Source organism: Rhipicephalus microplus, chromosome 1, assembly GCF_043290135.1.
Source record: "Rhipicephalus microplus isolate Deutch F79 chromosome 1, USDA_Rmic, whole genome shotgun sequence".
Lineage (NCBI taxonomy): Eukaryota > Metazoa > Arthropoda > Arachnida > Ixodida > Ixodidae > Rhipicephalus > Rhipicephalus microplus.
Window position 1 is genome coordinate 12106562 of NC_134700.1, and position 19042 is coordinate 12125603.

Consider the following 19042-nt stretch of genomic DNA (forward strand, 5'->3'; position numbering starts at 1 on the left):
GACGTAGACAAAGGGAGCAGCCTGGGTGTTCAGATGAAATGTTTATTTGGCTGAACTTGTGGCTGGTAAATGACAAGTGGCGAAGAGCGTTGGCGCTTTTGTGACACATAATTTTACTGCTTTATCATATACGGATATTTATGAGGTAATCAACCGAAGCCCAGTATGTGAGTGACTTGGTCATGTCACTGAAGTAAGGGGATGAGTAATTTTGCCGGAATATTGTGGAAGGCTTCGATTGACTGACCTGCATTTGCTTCTTGTGTCTTTCACAGTGAAAGTGCCTGAGTTGTCATCGTCTCCTTTTTCGTGATCTTTATATTGATTATGTTTTGGTAGCACAATGGCAATATCAGTGGTGCAATTATATACAAATTCCAAATCCGGACAAAGGCGGTCTGTTCCATTGAGTCGCATGCGATTGGCCTATACAAGCTGCGACGAATGCTATGACGTTATGAGTGACGTAGGCTGGGGTGTCACGTGACTGTTTTTCTCCGGTTTTCGGAGAAAGACGATGGAACGGTCGGAGAGACCGTCCGAAAGCAACCGGATGGATTGAAATGGCTGCAAGGTGGCCTGGATTGGATTGAAATGGAAGAGATTTGCGACTTTTCGGCATCGGGGCACTTAGACAACATGGCGTTCCCCACTGACACGGTACTTCGTCTTGCCTGTGCGGTAGCTTTAACCAAGCAAAGGCGACGACGCGAGGTAAAAGATGCATTTGAAGAGTTCAGCGAAGAAGAGTTCCGGCAATGTTTTCGTCTGTCCAAACGAACAGTGCATAGCTTGTGCGAGGAACTTGACCCTATCATCGGATTCCAGCGAGCCAGTGGCCTTTCCACAGAAAAAAAGGTGTTGTGCGCGCTGCGATTTTTCGCCACCGGTAGCTTCCAAAAGAGCATTGGTCGCGAGGAACACATCGGCATGTCTCAGCCGGCGGTGAGCAACACCATCCACGAGGTGACGGAGGCGATCATTACCGTGGCTGCTAGAAAAATGGTGGCGGACTTCCCACTGACAACAGCTGCTAAGGATGAGACAAAGGCGGAGTTTGTGCTACGCGGTTGCATCCCAGGGGTGCTGGCGTCTGCCGATGGCACGTTTGTCACCATTCGCAAGCCAGAGGAGTTCAGACTGGCCCACCCGGCGAGCTTCATGTCCAGAAGGGGCTATTATGTTCTGAACGTCATGATCGTAAGTACCGTTAGGATCCTTTATTACTCGCCCTTCGGAGCAATTGTTCAGTTGTGATGCCAAAGCTTGAAAAAGTAATAAGGCAACGAATGAAAAAGAACCTGCAGTGAATTGGGTGCGAGCTCGATGGTGGCTTGCAAGGCCTCGGTAATAATAAGTGGCAAGTGTTTTGTGCGTGAGCCAGTTGCCGTTTTTGCACTGGCATGCATGCGCAATTGAGTTGTGCATTTTAGAGGTAATCGGTAATATGGGCAGCAGACGTAGTAGAAATATATACGCGACAGGGAAGTATTTCCAACACGAAAGTGCTTACAACCACAATTGCACGAGCTGGCTTTGGTATTTACGAGTGTTCTTTCCCAAGAGCAACGCGTAGGTTTTCACTTATCGATCATTCAGTGGAAGTCGTAGCCATGTGTACAGCAAAGGTGGGGTCGTTGCCCCCACCCTCCCCCCTCCTCAGTATGCTACACCCTGTGTTTCCTTCTAAGTGAAGCTCCTTGTACCAATGACTGTACTAGTACGCATTGTTTCCTGCATATGCGTAGAAAAAAGGGATTTGTTCTGAGTATAAATGCAGTACTATTTTATATCGCTCCTCATCGCAGGTGTGCAAAGCTTGGCTGCGCATAATTGTCATGGACCCATGATTCCCAGATTCGTGCCACGACTCCTGGGTGTGGGAACACAACCCACTGCGTGCACGCCTAGCTGCACATCTGCAGCCTGGCGAATATCTGCTTGGTAAGTATTAATGTGTACTATCTGGGCAGAGCACTCAGCTTTTATTCTTACATTGCAGTAGACGCAGGCTATCCCCTCAAGCCATGGCTCCTAATTCCAGTTCTTGGCAGTCAACCGTGCAACACTTCCGAAGGCCGATACAACAAGGAGCACGCATCCATGCACAATGTTGTGTAAAGGTGTATCGCCGTGTTGAAGAGCAAGTTCCGCTGCTTGCAGCACTTTCGAACGATGCTCTACAACCCCAGTCGGGCAGCGCAAATCATCTATGCTTGCTTTGCTCTCCACAACATTGTGTTGCATGCAGGCGACTGGACCTTCGACGAGTATGTTGTGGAAATGCCACCAGCTGAGGATGACGATGGCAAGCCAAGGGGGAGCCATATGCTCACACCACGCAACGTGTTACTCAGAGACGGCAGCAGCGCAGCGCTGTCTTGGACCTTTTTTGAAGTACACAGGAACGGTGAGTTTTCATGTTTTCATATCCATAATTTATTTACACTGATTCTAGTGCATCTAGACATGACAGGGCTGTGTTTGCCACACTTAAATACACAAAGTACTCACTTGTGCTTCAATATGAAGCAAGGTGGCAATGTCAAAATGCTGCATTTTCTTTAAATGGCACATGAAGTATGCAACAGAAACACCCTTTTCCATATTAGTGATCACAGTCACAACAGACTAGATTGGAGCAAGCATATACGAGCGGCACTCTGTGCTGAATGTTGCTATCACAAAATTGTGCGAACAATGCAGCAACGTCTCAAAATTTCTTTCACCAGAATGCATAAAAATCGCGATTCCATTAGTAACATGTTGCATGAACACATGATACATAAGTCCATATCTTCTCATAGTGACTGACTACAAGCATTCAATTGTGCACGCCAGGCTTGATGAGCAATTGTGCTCGTCAAGTTGTGCTGGTTTTTTGCTCATTGTCCTAAACATTGTGTGAATGTTAAAATAACATTTAATTTGAATTCTTGATTGCAGTCAAGCTGCAATGCTGAATGATACGCAAATCAAGACGGCAAACAACAGGCAAGTTGTTTTGATAACATACAGCATGAATAATTTGCTCAGCCATCTCGCGGCTCCCAAGCCGTACCACGTTGACAATTTATTCACGCAACGAATCGTTTACAATGAAAACTAGATGAAATCAATCACTGGCATGTTGCTGTGATGATGACCATTTTCATTTGTGAAACTGTGCAACATGAACACTTACTAGCTTAGTGCTCTCAAAAAACACTCAGAGTGTAGTTGTTATACCTTAGCCTCATTGTGCTGAAACGAAAATATCACAGTGAACTGCAAAACAGTGTGATGCAAAAAGATATCACATTACTACACTATGTGGTAATGCTGCATAAAAAGCACAGTGAGCTAGAAAACACAGTGGGACAATACAAATATCACAGAAACATTAACAGAAAATGTCAACTATACACTCGTGGTCTCCGTGTGAATGACTAGACACCTTTGAAATGTGGGGAAAAAACACTGCCACTGGAACAGCTCGAACATACATTGAGAAATGCATATATCGAACATAAAAAATGCTGCACTCCTTGTACAATGTAAATGCTAACCTAAATCTAGTAATATGTACTAAACGCAAACAAAAACGTATAAAATAGAACATAAACAGCAACACCTAAACATATCAAAAACATTAAACGAATTATGAATCATAAAAAGTTGAAAACATGGCGAAAAACAAACTAAACTATGTATATGTCTCTCGAAGCGTATAAAATTGAACATGAACAGCAGCACCTAAACACATTGAAACCGACAAATCATTAATGAATGATGACAAGAAAAAACATTGAACACATGACGAAAAATTAAACTAAACTACGTATCCCTTTCTCGCAGAAAGCCCTCAGCTATGGCCAGTGCCCTCCTGCACCGCTTCCGCCTTCTCCTGTGCCGCTGCCACACGCCGTGCTGCAGAAGCGATGCGGGTGGTTGATTTTTTCATCCCCCACAGCACATGCGATGAATCATCATGGTGTAAATGTTCAAGTGAGCTGCCGGTAAACCCTTAACCATCTCGTGGCTGGAAGCTGCTGCTGCTGCCAAGAATTGCAACGGGCAAAACAATTTCCCCTCAGTTGAAGATCAACTGGCCTGATGGCATCCTTCGAAAATGGGAAGCTTTGTGTACAAGCTATGCCCTCCTCGTGCGGACCAACAAACATTTGTTGAGACTACTCTTTAATAATGTCCTCAAATGCATCTCTCACCATGAAAGAGCCCTTTTCAGGGCTAACCAACCTTTTGCCCGGCAGTTTATCATTGCAGATACCTGATACCATGCTCTCAATACAATGCATGGTTTTTGTTTACAGCCCAAGTTGGTTTCAGTCATCATAATAGAGCATGGAGAATGCTTATGCCCCTTATGTAAAATGTAAACAAAGGGTCTACTCACCTTGAGCACCTTGTCGCCCTGCTCAAGGTTCCGGTCCTGCACTCAATAAAGCACTAAGTTCTCAGATGCTTGCGTGTTACTGTGTCACTGGCATCTTCAGCCACTTCAGTGGCCTCCACATCCATTTTCACCGCAGCAGTGGGAACATCCGCCTGCTGGAAAGTGTAGTAAGCATGATCTTTCAGAAAGTGGGTATTCGTTACTCTGGCTATTTTGCAACCTTACGTACTAAACATCTGCGGAAATGTTCTGCAGCTATTCAGTGGTCATTGATATCATGTATTATCATTTTAGTGCATGCACTTGCCCGCAGGCATTGCGTGTTTTATGATAATTTAATACTCCTTGTACTGCAAGGGCTGCAAACTGAGATTTTAGTTAATAAACCTACCCACTTTTGAATACCTTTTCCTGCGCTATATTCTCGTTTAACAAGGTTCCGCTAAAGGCACCCCTTCAAATATCAAACTCTGTCATGGCATCGCTCAGGAACCCGTGATACTGCGGCGGCAGAGTGCTTACCTGTAGATAGGTGAGACCAAAGACGCCACTGAAGCGTGTCATCCCAGTCAACTGTAGAACCCGGCCGCGGAAGCCAGGCAGCCAACCCCCTCCAGTGCCCCTGAAAATATACACTAATGTCAAAGAACAAATCGCCCGCGCCATTCGACGGTCACTCACGTTTGTGCCTCTCTGATGGTGGCGGGGTCACGGCGAGTCTCGTGCACCAGCCTGCACTACCAAGCTTGCCACTCCTGCGCAGGCACTTCATGGTTCTCGATGGCTTTCGCCACGAGCTGGGGGTGTTCATCCATAAAGGCGAGCACCAGCGCGCGCTGAGCTTCGGAAACGCGGATGAGCCGCTGCTGCTGTTGGCTACTGGTGCCGTTGCCCTCCATCATGATTGCGCTCGACTGAGCCAACAATTTCGAAAGTTGCGCCGTTTAGGTTTGTATAGTGATGGAGATGATATGGAAACAGTAACCGCTTGAAACGAGGTTGTATTTAGCGCCATTACTTACCGTCCCGCTAAATTTAGCCTCATTTCAAAACAATAACGAGAAAAATACGTTTATATTGTGCCGTATTCCTTATTGAACGTTTGAAAACTTGGCCAACACATTTTGATAGTGAACAATAGTAGTTAAACATTTTTCAACACGTTACAAACACTTTTCACTTTGCTATACGGTCCCCGAATCCACATCAAATTGATGACGCAAGGCTTCATTTCGCTCATTGGCTGTTCACTTCCCTTCGTCCTCGCGACCGCCCACTTTTTGACGTCACCGACAGACCGCCTCCGTCCGGATTTGGAATTTGTATATAATTGCACCACAGTATTGTGTTCATTTACTGTTTACTCGTCTGTATTCGAATCAAAGGGACCCGCACATGCAGCAGAGGGGTGTCTTCCTAAAGAAAACTAAGTTTTTGTCGAGGTAGGCTATTGAAAAAAGAAAAAGTGCAATTTGTCACTTCTATGTAGTGCCCAGTGTTTCATACCATGTACACCAAACTCTGAACGCGTGTTGCGTCTTCCTGAACAGTCAAAATATTTCGACGTTCGTTCTTTAATTGCCCAATGCCCCGCCGCAGTGGTCTAGTGGTTATGGCGCTCGACTGCTAACCTGAAGGTCGCCGGACCGAATCCCGGATGCAACAGCTGCATTTGCAAAGGAGGCAAAAATGTTTGAGGCTTGTGCACATGGATTTAGGTACACGTTAAAGAGCCCCAGGTGGTTAAAATTTCCGGAGCCCTCCACTACAGCGTCTGTCATAATTATATTATGGTTTTTGAATGTTAAAACCCCAGATATTATTATCATTATTAATATTACTATTATTATTTAAATTTTCTAACATATCTACTGAACACAGTAAAACTCACAGTGCAAATAGGCGACAATTCACACTTTGACCACTGCGCAGCTGTGATTACATTAGCGCGTCTGCAAGAATTTTCGAACAGCTTTATAATGAAAAGCAGCACTATTTCTATGAAAGGAAAAAAAGAACCCATTTATTCGTCTTTAACCCGCGAGTGTAGAATGCGGCACTCTTCTAACTTTGCTTGCGAATCAGGCTGTAATCTTTTTTCTCTTCTTTGCCTGCGACCCCCATATCATACAGCCCGCAAACCTCGAACGGGTGGCGCAAATCAACTGCGAAAAAAGATGGATGGTACCTCTTTCTAGGAATCGGTATAACACAAAAGTGAAACGTGTCTCCGCAGACCTAGTTGAGCATTCATTTTGTGTTCATTCGCCACAAGGATGAATGAGTGAATATTACAGCAACAAACTGCGAAGTCACGCGAAGGATGGCAAAAAACTCAAAACTTGCAGCGTGCACTTCAAGCAGAAAGCACGCACAAAATGAGAATACACAGGATGAGTGCACGCAGATTAACAACTGCCACAACTCGAAACTTGAAGCTAACAGAAAGAAAGACGCAAGAAACGGATGCACTAGTATATGCAGCACAATCACGTATAACTGTCACAAGTCTTACTTTTTCGTGTGTGAGCAGCATGCTCCTTTCGTAAACACGGCTACAGCAGCAAGTAAAGTGACCTTTGCTCTCTCACAAATGACGAATCTGATAAGTGCACGCACAGAAGACACCTCAAGGACCTGGCTAGAAAATCGGGAGTCTGCGCTTCAAACGTAGGATGGGGTATTCCTGCAAACGTTCATAAATGTCGCTCGCAAAAAGAGGGCCGCTGCATTGCTAAAGACTCTGGTGCAGCTACCAAATCAAAATGTCACCTTTTTTCACAGAAGAAATGACCGGTCTGTTCCGTCAAACTGACCCGGACATGCCCGAGGACAAGAAAGTTCGTTTCCTCATGCGAGGGGTCAAACAGGAGCTCTTCGCAGGATTGATGAGAAACCCACCGAAGACCGTCCAAGAATTTCTATCAAAAGCAACAACTATTGAAAAAACCCTTGAAATGCGCACACGACAGATTAACCGCCTCTCGGCTGCAGGCTAAGCAGAGATACAAGCACTATGCTTCGATGATCTGCGTGAGACTATAAGGGCTGCAGTGTGCGAAGAACTTCGCCGAATGTTCTTGTCATGCTAGCCTCAAGTTTCGTCGATCGCAGATATCGTCACAGAGGAAATTCAACAATAGATGGTTATCCCTGAGACATCGGAACTGCAACCTCAAGCCATGAGCTACGCTGCTGCTGCCCAACGCTATACTTTACGTCCACGTCAAGAAACCACGCCGCCGCATTTTTCGTCGCCAGACACTGCCGTGGCCGCCACCGTCGCCATACAGTCCACTCGCCGGCCAGCCCGATTCTCCGAGAAAAACCGACGTGTGGCTTGCGCTCGACCACCGGCCTTTCTGCTACCACTGTGGGAAAGCTGGCCACACCTACCGCCACTGCCAGTACCGCCAGATGGGAGGCGTATTTGGAATTGCTGGTCCCGCATCGCACAAAAGAGGGAAAAGAAAGAGTGCGAGGAGGATGCCAGTGCCAACTTCAGGATTGCTCGCATGCTATTGGTTCTTTTCTGTAGGTGACGTGCACGCCTGTAGGTGACGAGCAGGGCCCCGCCATGGTCGTCTAGTGGCTAAGGTACTCGGCTGCTGACCCGCATGTCCCGGGATCAAATCTCGGCTGTGGCGGCCGCATTTTCAAAGGAGGCGGAAATGTTGTAGGCCCGTGTACTCAGATTTGGGTGCACTTTGAAGAACCCCAGGGGGTCGAAATTTCCGGAGCCCTCCACTACGGCGTCTCTCATAATTATATAGTGGTTTTGAGACGTTAAACCCCACGAATCAATCAAGGTAACAAGCAGGTGATGCACGCACGTGCCCGCGATAGAATGTGTGAAGTTTTTCCAGCTGTTTCATCGTACGGAAGCACCCACAACCTGCCCACACTCTTTCTCTACCTTTCCTTTCTGCCTTTCAATGTCCCTCTTTCCACAAGAGTTGCAGAGAGTGACTGTTTTTTGTTTTTGTTTTATTCACTCAACCACTACTACATACGCGACACTGCTGGCGTAGTCGACGTAAGGTCTCTAGATGGGACTTTAGGTCGGCGCTCATTTGCAAAATAAAGTTCGAAATTACCATCTAACGTTCGGTCATGTGCATCGCGCTTCTGTCACAGACTGTACCAGTTCCAACTGCCCTTGCAAAAACGCAATTCCGACTGTCATGGAAGATGCCCAGACGCTCACGTCTGTATTAGACGCCAGCGCATCAAATGTGAAGCGTGTTTCGGTCAACAACGCACTTCGGAATGACATGGTAGCCACGCGCACATTTACGTGCGAAATAGACGCCAGTTCAGCCAGCCCATCTCACGTGAAGTGCCTCCTTGTCGACCTCTGCACGGACGGATGCGTACGAGTGGCTTGCAAGCTACAGCAAGGCAACTAATATGACGATCCACCTCGTATTAGTAGCTTGCTGCTGTCTGTGCTAAAGGCATTGCGGAGGCACTTCACGTTGACAGTCGGAACCTCTTCGCTCATTGAAACCATCACCGTGCTAATGCCACCTTATCGAAACCCACTCGCTCGCGTCCTCGCTGAACGGTAGTAATCCATGCAAGGCACCGAAGGGGCGAGGGTGCTTCCGCACGATAGAACAGCCATAAACACTTCTCTGTGTTTCCGTGACTCGCTGTCGGCCTGTCTTCGGGAGATCGGCGGCTGAGCCAAAATTTGCCTCATGTTTTTGCTTCAAACGACCACGAAGCAGGCAATCTTGGAGGAGTTAACAATGCCCTTTTCTTCGCTACCCTGTTGTGTTTCCCTGACCCCGTCCCTCGTTACCATGTATTATGGTGGGGGCTGCGCCGCTTGGCCGGAGAGGTACAATGGCAAACCTGGGAGCATGGCTGAAAATTAGGTGCAGGTGTGCAAGTTCAGTCAGTGTCACTGCGTCACCAGCGCGCACGTCGTCAGCACGTCACCTCCAGAGGCGAACCAGTAGCGCGCGAGCAATCCTGACACTGGCGCTGGCGTCCTCCTCGCGCTATTCTTTTTCTCTCTTTCGTGGGATGTGAGACCAGAAATTCCAAATACGCAGATGGAACTACCTGGTTTCGCCATTGGTACTCGGCGCCGACAGTGGGGTGAAAGACCACGTGACATCGCCCACTATCTCGCCGGGACCCAGAGGACACCCTGAGGATCTTCTTGTTCACATTCACCCGGCCTGTGCATGTCAATGTACCATCTTAAGTACACTGGCCCAAGCTGAGGCCGGTCACCTAGCCCGTAGTATCAGGAAAACAAAAGACAGCAATCGATGGAGGTGTGGTTGCTGCTTGACAAACTTATGAAGATCCTTCGCCACCGCCACCACAATAACACTTCAAGAACCCCCTGTCACCTCAACGTAGCCCAGACGTCGAACTTTCGCAACCAGAAGTCCTAATTACGCAACGTCGAAACGGTAGTGCAAACCGTCGTAGCTGTGATCAGACGCCGCGACCCAACTGCAATGCGAGGCAACGAACTAGTGACCTCGACACTCTCATCAACGACCACAGCGTCACAGCTCTCGTCGACACCGAAGCCCACTATATTCCGTCATCAGTGGGACTTTCGCTGGGAAGTTGAAGAAAGTTGGGACCGCCTTGGAAGGCCTTGAAATCCGTACAGCCGGAGGTCACTTAATGACACCAGCAGGAATCTGCACAGCCAGAGTGACCATTAACAGCCGAATTTATCCCGCGAGCTTCATCGTACTGCAGCGTTGCTCTAGAGATGTCATTCTTGGAATGGACTTCTTGAGCCTCCACAGTGTGGTCATCGACCTGAGAACAAAGCCCATAACACTATCCACAAATAAAGCACTGCCACCGCACACGTCATCAGGAAGGCACACCTTGAATGTGCTGAAAGACCAAGTCACCATTCCTCCTCGGTCGAGCATCAGCATTTCTATCGGCACTAAAGAATCAAAAGACATGCAAAGCGTCGTTGAAAGCCACCAACACCTCTTGGTCAATCGCAAAGTTTGCATCGCCAGTGGAATAGCTGAACTGCGAGGAGAGAAAGCAATAGTGATGCTCATGAACTTCAGCAACGAGTACAAGCACATGAGCAAAGGCACGACGGTTGCCTACATCGAAGAGATATGAAGAGATACTGGAAGCCAGCAACACTTTTGCCCTCACCGATTCCGCCGAATCTACTCCGACGACTGAAACCCTTCAATCAGTTTTTGACTTTTGTCCGAGCCTTCCGACGCATAAACAAGAACAGCTCGAAAACCTACTCCTGAAATACAAGAACTGCTTTTTGTTGTCATCGAGAATTTGACAGACCCCTCTCACGAAACGTCGAATCGTAATAGAAAAAAATGCCAGGCCACTCCGTCGGAGTCCGTACAGAGTTTCAATGCAAGATCGCGAGGCCATAAAGAAACAAGTCGATAAAATGCTGTGCGATCACATTATCCAGCTTTCAAAGAGTCCATGGGTGTCACCGGTGGTGTTAGTGAAAAAAAAGGATGGAACACTACACTTCTGCCTTGACTATCGTCGACTCAACAAGATAACGAAGAAGGACATATACCCTCTCCTCCAAATAGACGACGCTCTTGATCGACTACACAATGCCAAATACTTTTCATCGATGGACCGCAAGACAGGCTTTTGGCAGATTGAAGTATACAAGAGAGACCGAGAAAAGACTGCATTTATTATAACACCACGTGGCCTTTTCGAGTTCAAGGTCATGCCCTTTGGTCGTCGCTCGGCACCTGCGACTTATCAACGTGTCATGAACACAGTGTTAGCAGGATTGAAGTGGCAGACTTGCCTCGTTTATTTGGACGACCTCGTCGTGTTTTCCTCAAGCTTTGAAGAGCATCTTCGGCACCTTGAAGTTGTACTTCATGCCATGAAGACTTCTGGACTCGCCCTGAAGCCAGGAAAGCGTTGCTTCACCTACGAGGAACTCTTGTTCTTGGGCCACGTGATAAGCAAGTCTGTATTAAGACCAGCCAAGCCTTTTTCTCCGCCCTCCAATAAGAAGGCTGTGCATCGATTTCTCGGCCTGTGCGCCTATTAGAGGTGCTTCGACAGGAACTTTGGCCGCATCGCCGAGCCACTCGCTAACCTTAAGAGGACTGACGCTGAGTTCAAGTGGGAAGTCCTATTGGAGGAAGCATTTAGGAAACTAAAGCGACGCCCGCAGATGCCTCCAATACTCGCACATTTTGACGAAAATGCCGAAACAGAAGTGCACACTGACACAAGCAGTGCAGGAGTTGGCGTCGTCCTTGTGCAGAAAACTGACGGACAGGAAAGCGTTATTATTTACACTAGCCGGTCATTGTCCAAGCCAAAAAGCAATTATTCCACAACAAAAAAGGAGTGCCTTGCCATCATCTGGGCGAGTTCAAAGTTGCGAGCGACCACCACGCTTTGTGTTGACTAGCTAATTTGAAAGACCCTTCAGGACGCCTTGCGTGGTGGAGCCTGAGACTTCAAGAATACATTGCCATCACTTACAAGTCTGGCAGAAAACACTCCGACACTGAATGCCTGTCGCGAGCTTCCGTCGACCCACCACCGCCCAAAGACCTGAATGATGACTGCTTCTTGGGAACAATAACTGCTGACAACTTCGATGAATGCCAGCGGGCTGACCCGGAACTCAGGAGCCTAATTGAATACCTCGAGGGCAGGACCTCCGTCCTGCCCTCGAGGTATTCAAACGGGTAATTACGTTGTTTTCACTGCGAAACGGCCTTCTCCAAAAAAAGAACTCACCGCTTCGAGCCTAGTACCTTCTTGTAGTACCTTCAGCTCTGCGACTAGAACTCCTCCAGGCCCTCCACGATGGTCCAACGACAAGACACCTTTGCGTTTCCCGCACGATCGCAAGGATACAAGAAAAATACTACTGTCCGCGCCTTACCGCCAGCGTTGCTAATTACGTGAGGACATGCCGAGAGTGTCAGCAACAGCAGATACCATTGACAAGGCCAGCAGGCTTTCTTCAGCAGATCGAATCACCTCGGCGATTGTTCTAACAAATCAGGATGAACCTACTGGGGCCGTTTCCGGCGTCAAATTCAGGAAACAAATGGATCGCTGTAGCTACTCACTACCTCACCCGTTACGCCGAAACAAAGGCCCTACCCAAAGGTAGCGCCGAAGAGATAGCCAAGTTCTTTGTTGAGAACATCGTCCTTCATCATGGCGCCCCAGAGGCTGTCATCACCAATAGAGGTATGGCCTCTACTGCTAATTTGACTCAAGCGATCTTGAGACATAGCCAAACAAGGCACCCCCACACTTCCGCCTAGCATCTACAGGCAAATGGTCTCACCGAGCGGCTAAACAAGGCAATCGCCGACATGCTAGCCATGTACATCGACGTCGAACACAAGATGTGGGACACCATTGTTCCGTACATGACTTTCGCATACAACACCACCGTACCAGAAACGACGTGGATGACGCCGTACAGGTTGGTCCATGGAATGACCCCTGCAACGACACTCGATGCCATGTTACCCAATATCACCGACGAACAAAACCTCAACGTCACCATCTTCTTTCAGCGCGCTGAAGAAGCTCGTCAACTTGCCTGCGTGCACATAAAGAATCAGCAGACAATGGACAGCCACTGTTACAGCCTTGGACAAAGCTTTGTGGAATACCGACCCGGTGACTGTGTTTGGGCATTCACCCCGATACGCCGACGTGGACTTTGTGAAAAACTTCTGTGACAGTGTTTCGTACCATACAGGGTAGTACGACGTCTCGAGCCACTCGACTACGAAATTGTACCAGACGGCAATACAAACTCTCAATGGCGCTGATCGCGACCTGAAGCCGTCCATGTAGCACGCGTCAAGCCGTTTCATGAACGTTAACGAACTGAAAGAGTGTATTTTGTTGTTGTTATTATGGTAACATACTTTATTATTTGTACTTTCTTACAATGTGCACTTTCATCTTCTGTTAAAACATCGGGACGATGCCTTTGTCAGAGGGGGGCAATGCCACGTTCCTTCCTCAAGTTTTCTTCTCCCCCCGTTACGCTGTACGCGATTGTCAGCCCAAACTGCTCCTGCAGTGTTCGACAAGCTTCAGGACTGCAGTGGATCATTTTGTTGAGATTACGCCCAATTCGTTAGCATTTCAGTTTATTCTGAAATCTATGTCATCGCTAGCGATAACACTAGAGTATTCGATGGGGAATGTATAAATGCCGACACTCTTCACCGCTTGTCAGTTGATCGACGGCCGACACTGCATTCACCGCTATCAGTGCAAGTGTGCTACTGTAACCCGTTTTTCCGTTTACTGGGCACAGGTTCGCCCAAATAGACACTTTGATCTGACCATCCAGTCTCCTGCCTTCAGCCACGTCACGACCTCATGACAACATATATGGCTTGCCATTAGCATATAAGCACTAGGCCATGATGCAGCATATGTTCCGTGGCTTAGTGGTTAGCGACGCGCATTGCAGGTCGATAAATCACTAGTTCGACAACCCACGACAGAACCTTTCCTTATCGTTTTTTTATTTGCAGTTGGTTAGTATATATTTTACTATGTCATATCACTGACAGAAATACGTCGGTGGAATCGTGGTGGACCCTGGCTTAAAAGACTTTCGTGTTCAAAAAAAGCCCGTTTGTGAATATATACGCCCCAGCATTGACTGCTTTCGTAGACCTTCAACCGACACTTCTAAATGAGTGCGAGGTTATATAAAATCGCAAAACCATTTCTTTTGTCTAGCCACATGCAATCTGCCCGATTATCGTTATTTGGATGAATGAATGCTATGAGCGTCCCATTTATAACGGGGTGGTGACGTGTGTGGCACCAGGCTTGAAAGAAAAAAAAAAGAAAGCTTTTTTTAAGTTACGCTTATCTAGTTCGATTAAATCGGTGTCGATATAACAAACAAAAATATAAGTTCACGCTCCATCTCTTTGCCTCATCAGGCAGAATGACCTCATTTTCTCACTTTTTATGTTCTTTATCTCTAATTCTCTGCCACCAATGCCTTAACCGTTTCTTACTTGCTTCTGCCGTGGATATGTTCAGCTTCTTATGATTGTCCCTAAAACCCAAAGCCTCATGTGGGCTCGCACCCACACATATACCTGGATGGATATCGCCACACTCAATCAGAACATCTTTCATCGTTTTCTTAGCTCTCCCACAGCATGTACATTGTCTTCTTTATTAAATCTCGCTTTAACTTTATGGGTTCTAAGGCAACCTGACCTCGCTTCGAACAGTAATGTGCTTCCTCATGAATTATAACACCTCTTTCTCCTTATTTTGTTCTTGCCCTTTCAGTAGTTACTGAGATCCGGCTTCTTTTCCATAGCTGTCATCCTCTCCGCCTCTCTGACTTTTCGTTTGATGCTCCTTGTTGCCATATCCCCCACAGTGCCAGCCCACAGGTAGGCACTGGTGTATTTTGTTTTGAGAAATTTAACTTGTATTTGTACGCAGTAAGCACACACACGCTCACACACATGCACACACACACACATTTATTTATCTATTTATTTATTTATTATACCTCAAAGGCCCCTATTCAGGGGTTTTACATGGGGGGTGGGCATTTATTGTGAACAATGTTATTGGTGGTCAGAAAAGAGTTTTAGTACATAATGTTTTCGATTGCTTCATGAAAATGGATAGGGCTGGAGATGACAACGGTGTCGGTTGGCAGATCATTCCAGTCTTTTGCTGTTTCGATAAAAAAAGAATGCTGATGGGCAGAGCTGAGGATCTTTCCTGGGTAAACAGCTAATGGGTGGTTGATGCGGTCAGAGTGATGATGAACTTCTTCAATGACTGTCGTAGCATGATTTTGATTGATATGTGAGGTTTAACGTCCCAAAACCACTATATGATTATGAGAAACGCCGTAGTGGAGGGCTCTGGAAATTTAGACCACCTGGGTTCTTTAACGTGCACCCAAATCTGAGCACACGGGCCTACAACATTTCCGCCTCCATCGGAAATGCAGCCGCCGCAGCCGGGATTTGAACCCGCGCCCTGCGGGTCAGCAGCCGAGTACCTTAGCCACTAGACCACCGCGGCGGGTCAAGACTGTCGTAGCAATGCGTGAATGATAAAACTTATGAATCAAGCACAGCCGCTTAACTTCACGGCTTGTTACGAGTAGAAGAAGATTAGCTTGGCTTTTTAGTTTACTGACGCTTGTGTAGTAGGAGTAGGCCGAATAAATAAACCTTGCCACACGGTTTTGCACAGATTCAAGTGTATTAGATAAGTTAGAGAGGTGGGAATCCCAGATTGCACATGCGTACTCTAGTTTAGGTCGGACCAATGTTTGATATGCGAGCAATTCGACGGGTGAAGAACAAAAACGTAAATTACGGCAGAGATACCCAAGAACGCGATTAGCATCGCTGGTCACGTTCGAAATGTGAGTTGACCAAGTCAGATCCTGGGTTAAGGAAACACCCGGATATTTATAGAATTGAACAGATGAAATAGTAGAACTGCCAATTATGTAGCGATGCGGGGTGTATGTCATTCTGCGATGGAAAGACAGTAATGAGGTTTTGGAGACATTAAGAGACATTAGCCATGTGTCACACCAATTCTTAATAATACTGTAGTGCCATCATCACCATCATCATTTCTCAATCACCGCGCCGCGCCTCTCGCGCAGCTGGTGCTAGCTCGAGCTGCGCGAGGATTAGAACGAGCTCACGCCTCTGGCGCGTCGGACGTGGACAGCCACCGCGGCTCCGCTTCAGGCGTGGAATAAAGTGGCGAGATCAGCACGGCCCCGTCTGCCGCCTTCGATGCCGTCTCACGTCTCTCTTCTCTCGCCGCTACATTGGTGACCCGGAGAACACGCCCTTCGCCGAGCGGCCCGCGGCCATGTTCCCGCAACTCTGCCCGCCAGTGCCGCCATTCCAATTGACCTACCCCAAGGTATGGTTCATGCAGCTCGATGCCGTTCTTGCGCTGAATGGCGTCACGGACCAGCCGCTGATGCACGCCATTCTTCAAGACGCCCTTCCGGTAGAGTTGCGTCATCTCTCTGGCACTTCAACCTCCAGCCAGCAGCCTTACGATGACCTCTGCTCTGCGGTGCTTGCCAGATATGGCCTCACCTACCACCCGCTGCCGTTCACCCGCGACTTACAGGTTTCGTCTGCGTTGCAGCGTGCGGTACCCTCCGGCCTGAAAGTCTTCACTGATCGGGACCTAACTTCCCCGACTACGTCTCCTACAACATCTCGTCCGGCCGCTATCAACGCGAGTCCCGCGTACGAATGCCCATCCGACGAGGTTCAGAACATTCGTGCTGCACGCGACCAGTCAGCCACGAAATCCGAAGAGCTTCTTCAATACGTTCCTGTAGCCAACGACCGGGTCGCCACGAGGTGCATTTTTTCGAAGTCCTCGGCCGATTGTCCCTCGGGCACTCTCGCCACCCACATGTCTTCTCCGGCCTACACAGACCACGATTTCTCAGACATGTCAGACTCCACGACGGCTTCATCGCCGCATGCCCCGGAGTCTGCCAAGACTACGGACATCCTCACGCTCACTATTCGCCCCTTGGTCGCGGAGACCTCAGCGTCGACGATGTCCGAAGGCGCCTCCCCACCCACCTCGACGCTCTCTCCGTCCTGCCAGCAGTGACCATCTTCAGCCGCGCAGTCTTCCGCAGCCGAAGTTAAAGTCATAAGCCGTCAACCACAGCCAAACTTTCAAGAGCCTGCGACTATGACTGACGCAGCTGAGGACGACGTACCTGGCGCGCCTATGGCAATGCAGACTACATATGCCACAGATGCTGTAGAGGTTCTCATCGATCATGCAGACCTGCACACCAACCCTCATGCGCGGAGAACCGATGGTCTTTCAGGTGTGCCACCCGATCCTCCATCAAAGCTCACGTCTTCTGAGCTTCACAACTATTCCCCAGAGCATTTGGCGCCGTATGCAGTCCGCCACACAGGCTCATTGGTAACAACAGCGACGATGTGCGGACCAACTGCATATCTGCCGCCCTTGATAGTATGCCAACGAAATCGTCACGTTCGGCATAGCACAGAGAGGCCCTTTTTTAAGCCTCTTGCTAAACAGTCATGTGTTGCAGCCTTGGCCTTCAAGACGGCGCAAACACCTACGAGGTTTTCCCGACGCAAGGGCCAACCACTTGTCGTGCACATGACTAGCTGCAATGCACGGCGTTTCCGCATCCGTCGACTCGGCCACACGCCCCGGCATGCCGGTCGCAGTGCTATGCGGAGGCCGGTGTTTCATCGACAGAGACGTCCGCACCAGCACGACCGCGACGCTGCTCCTTGTCGACAGCATGCTCGGCACCCTGTGCGCTGTCCGAGACCCCGCTGTGGCTGTGAAACTTCAGTGCTCAGTCATCATGGGTGCGTTCCGATCCTTCACACTGTTTCGTCCACATTGCCGGCGCGAGCTCTTCAGCGTTTGTCCACAGTTCCAGCTGTGGGCACGTTTGTCAGCCGCGTCTACTCGAAATGGCGGGTGCGCATTCGAATGGTCCCACCGCGTAATTGTGGGATGGACGTGTCTATGAACACAGCGACCCGGCACTTCCTTCTTCGTCCCTTGCGCTTCTCCCAGAGTCGCCCACCGGAGACACACTGCCTACTGATGGTCCATAAACGTTGACAACCTGGACTTGCCAAATGAACACTTTATGGATTGCCGTTCATGTATATAGCATTTGTCGCTCCCTTTCTTTTTTCATATGCCTTCAAATCGCGCAAAGCACTAGGGGGGGAGCCCTGTAGTGCCATCATCACCATCATCATTTCTCAATCACCGCGCCGCGCCTCTCGCGCAGCTGGTGCTAGCTCGAGCTGCGCGAGGATTAGAACGAGCTCACGCCTCTGGCGCGTCGGACATGGACAGCCACTGCGGCTCCGCTTCAGGCGTGGAATAAAGTGGCGAGATCAGCACGGCCCCGTCTGCCGCCTTCGATGCCGTCTTACATCTCTCTTCTCTCGCCGCTACAATACTAAGGTCACGCTGGAGAATTAAATTGTTGTTACAAGTGTAAATGGGACGATATAAGATGCAATCATCAGCAAATAGACGAATGTTAGATTGAATAATATTTGGAGAGTCGTTAATGTAAACTAGAAATAGTAAGGGCCCTAAAACTGTTCCTTGAGGCACTCCTGAGAGAACGGGGGATAAACAAGAAGAGTGTGAGTAAGCGAATACAAACTGCTTATGCTTAGTTAAGAAATTTTGTAACCAAGTCAATACAGCGTGATCAAGGTTTAGACGAGATAGCTTCAGAAATAATCTGTTATGTGGAACTTTGTCAAATGCCTTCTCAAAATCAAGAAATAGAGAATCTACAGGAACACTTTTATCCAGGCTGGTACTGACGTTAATAAATAAGGCTAACTGAGTGTCGCACGAGAGTCCTTTTAAGAAGCCATGTTGATTGGGGTAAAAAAAGTGTTGGGACATTACGAATTTGGTTATGTGGGAATAAATAACATCTTCCATTCATTTACACGATATGCTGATGAGTGAGATCGGACGGTAACTACTCTGAGCTGATGGATTACCTTTTGTTGGTACTGGAATAATCTTTCCCACCTTCCAGTCCTCTAGGACATCTCCAGATGA

The 19042-nt window shown here is 48.2% G+C and overlaps 1 protein-coding gene across 12 annotated transcripts in view; it reads left to right on the forward strand.

Annotated features, from left to right (window-relative positions):
* LOC119178176 (tRNA-queuosine alpha-mannosyltransferase) overlaps positions 1-19042 on the forward strand; it is a 263027-nt gene that overhangs the window by 54504 nt on the left and 189481 nt on the right. The window contains exons 4-6 of one of the 12 annotated variants that reach the window (XR_012893893.1): positions 1809-1944; positions 2003-2410; positions 2947-2997. The exons of the other annotated variants lie outside the window; for them this stretch is intronic. The gene's annotated coding sequence lies outside the window, so the exon portion shown is untranslated. Of the gene's footprint in view, positions 1-1808; positions 1945-2002; positions 2411-2946; positions 2998-19042 lie in introns of those variants that run through there. 12 annotated transcript variants of the gene reach the window in all.